The sequence below is a fragment of the Ailuropoda melanoleuca genome, chromosome 10 (assembly GCF_002007445.2).
Source record: "Ailuropoda melanoleuca isolate Jingjing chromosome 10, ASM200744v2, whole genome shotgun sequence".
Classification (NCBI taxonomy): Eukaryota; Metazoa; Chordata; class Mammalia; order Carnivora; family Ursidae; genus Ailuropoda; species Ailuropoda melanoleuca.
The window spans coordinates 224,577-228,030 of NC_048227.1; positions in this window are offsets into that span (position 1 = coordinate 224,577).

Below are 3,454 nucleotides of genomic sequence, written 5' to 3' on the forward strand. Positions count from 1 at the left end.
CCTAAAACTGCCTTTTCCCAGCCTGCTCTGCATGAGAAGCAAGCCTTCGGCCCCTTGTTCACGTTAAGAAGGGACGTGTTAACATACAAGTCCTTGCATGTGTGCATATGCGAGGACATAACTTAGGAGGCCTCTGGCTTGGGTATGGAAAAGCCAACCTGAGGTGGCCTTCAAGGGTACCATGCTATGTGACAGGAAGTTCAGGTTGGGGCACTCAGTGATTATGTGACCTCACAGGATGTGGGATGCCTTCTCTTCTCTGTCTTGCCATCCTCACATGGCCTCAGGCCTCAGAATTGGTCCTCATGATTGCAAGATGACTGCCATAGCTCCAGGCGTCACATCCTTATGGACTAAACTCTAAAGGCACCCCTGCCGTGTGTGTCTTTTTAAAAGCCAGGAGGTTGGGGTGCCTGGGTGGCTCAGTTGTTAAGTGTCTGCCTTCGGCTCAGGGCGTGATCCCTGCGGGATTGAGCCCCACATCGGGCTCCATGCTCTGCTGGGAGCCTGCTTCTTCCTCTCCTACTCCCCCTGCTTGTGTTCCCTCTCCTGCTGGCTGTCTCTCTCTCTGTCAAATAAATAAGTAAAATCTTTAAAAAAAGAAAAAAGCCAGGAGGTTATTCTCAGAAACCCCCAGCTGAAGTCCCATTGCCAAAATGACTGCAGGAAGCTTGTCTCTTCATCTTTATGCGAAAGGGAACATGGATTCCTTTTGTAATATGAAGAAAAAAAGTTTAATATATTTTTCTAAAGAAAGCTTCTTGTCAGTGGCGTGCAGGACGTGGACTCCGGAACTGTGGGCTCCCGGGTCTGCTGGGAAGGTCCAGGGTACGGTGGGTCCTGGGAAGCCAGGGCCGCGTACGAGACCCCAGCAAACCCCCGGACCCCAAATACAGGACTAGTTCCATCTCCTCGGTGGCCCCCGCCTGCTGGCACTCCGGCTTGGGGCTCGAGGTGCGTGAGGCCCTTTCCACCAACTAGCTGTGCAACCCGTCTAAGACACGAGAACGGTCATCGTGCCCGACGCTTCCTTGGACCCTCCCGTGTCCTCAAGCAGTTTGCACGACTGCACCGCCTGAAACACCGTTGTTCTTGTCACACGAAAACAGAAATTCACTCAGCCACTTCTGATCTCGAAACATCTGAGGAGCAGAGCTCGTTCAGAGATGAATTATTCATATTTTTGGAACCCATTCTCCAAACACGTGGGAAAACACATTGGGCTTTCCCCCTAAAATGGGGCTGTTTCAGCTGAGGGGCTTCCCCCGGCAGACCCCCCCCCCCCGACGGTCCCCACTGCGGGTCACGACACCCCACGCAGGCCGGAACCAGCAGACGGTTGTTGGGTCTGGACGCGAAGCAGGTCGCGGATGGAAGCCCTCAGGCAACTGTCACTGGTGTTGCATCCCGGCCAGAGGCGGGCGGGCCCTGGGGCCCCGGGGACGTGGTCTGGGAGGGCGGGCTCGGGGCCAGCACCCCCAGCTGTCAGCCTGCTCTGTGGCCTCCTCACCCCCCACCCGCCCTGGACCCCCACTTTCCTCATCCGCTAAGTAAGCGTGCTGAACCAGACAATGGCCAACGGGCTCCCGAGGGCTCGGCACCGACATTCTGTGACTCTGAACCAGAACGTTCTGGAGATCTTCCGGAAACATACCGGCTACGGGGGCCTAGGGAGGGACCAGGTCCTCCCAGAGATTTGTAAGGGAGGGAGGGCAGGGCGTGGTCCCGACCTCGGGCCTGTTTTCATCTCTGGGTGTCGCCGGCCTCTCCATAATAGTTTCTGGTGTTGGACATCTTTCTCCTGTTCGCCTGTTGCCAGCCGTGTATCTCGTTCAGGGGCATTAAATATTTGCACAGCTCCTGTGTGTCCATCCCTGGCTCTGGGAACGACGAAGGTCCGAGACACATCCTTTCCTGAAGGTCACTGTCCAGCGGGTGAGGCCTAGGTGTGACCCTGTTTGGAAAGTGAGCACAGGACTTCGGCCAAGCCCAGGCTGGGGGATTTCCCCCTTACCCCCCGGAGCAGTCCTATGGTGGGCTTCCACCCTTCTGGGTCCTGAGACCTGGAGAGATCCCCGAGGTCCCTGTCTGTTAACCAAGGACGGTAAGGGCCCTGCCCCGTGCCCACCGCTCAGCTCAAGGCCCCAGGGACATGACCGGAGCTTAACACACAGCCGCTAACCCTTGCTAGCGGGGTGAGGAGTCAGGGACGGCTCCCTGGAAGTGGAGCCAGAGCCAAGCCTCAAGAATGAGTGGACAGGTGCCGGTCCCAGAGGGGGGCTCGAGAGGACGCCCTACACAAGCAGCCCCACCAGAGCATCGGCACCAGGCAGTGTGTTCAAAGACTTCTGGATGCTTCATTCTCCAGGAAGCCAGCACTGGCACCCCTCAGCTCCAGGGCAGAGGGCGGGTGGCTCAGGGCCACGACAAGCGCAGAGGAGCATTGGCTGGCTGACCCCTCACCGCCCCCCCCCGCCCCCCGGCCACCTGACCTTCCCTCCTAGAAATCCATGGCCCCGCCTCAGCGTGGCCTTGAAGGGGTAGGTCAGGAACCGAGTCTGGGGCTCGACCCGGGATGCCACAGGGAGGGGTCTCCCTAGAAGACTCTGCCCCATGGCTCTCCTGGGGCCTTTAATCGCCACTGCGAGCAGCCCTTCAGATTCACAGACGGAAGGGCTGCCGAGGGCTGGGGGCCGGTGGGAGGCCTGCTTGTAGCTCCCAGTCAGGTAAACGTGGGGCTGGGGTCCGAGGCCCAGAGGGGCAAGTGGGGAAGCCGGTGGGACGTGGGTCTCTCTGCGCTTCCAACACACCCCAGCCCTGGACATGGGTGGGCACCAGGAGTAGATAGTCCAGCTTAGGTGCCAAAGGGGGAAGCAAGCAATCCCCTCCCTCTAGCCTGGGAAGGGGCATCGGAGGTGCTGTGAAGCAATCAGAAAGAAGAGCGGGGGTGGGGGGGGCGCCTGGGTGGCACAGTCGTTAAGCGTCTGCCTTCGGCTCAGGGCGTGATCCCGGCGTTCCGGGATCGAGTCCCACATCAGGCTCCTCCGCTGGGAGCCTGCTTCTTCCTCTCCCACTCCCCCTGCTTGTGTTCCCTCTCCCGCTGGCTGTCTCTCTCTGTCACATAAATAAATAAAATCTTTAAAAAAAAAAAAAAAAAGAAGAGCCAGGGGGAGACACCAGACTGCGTGAAGGGCTGCCCGGGGTGGGGGGGACTAGGTGGGCCTGGACCCCTGGGAGCACAGGCCCCAGAAGTGGGGTGGGTGGCAGCTCCTGACCTCTGGGGGGTCCCTTCCTCCCACATCTGCCCAGGGTAACGAGGCACAAAGCCTCCCGGAGAAACCCCAGACTTAGTGGCCTGGCTGCGTGGCCTCTCCTCATACCAAACTGAGCCGCTCTCCACTTGGACCCTGGGCCAAGCGCCAGACACTGCTGAGCAAGGCCAGGAGGGAAGCCG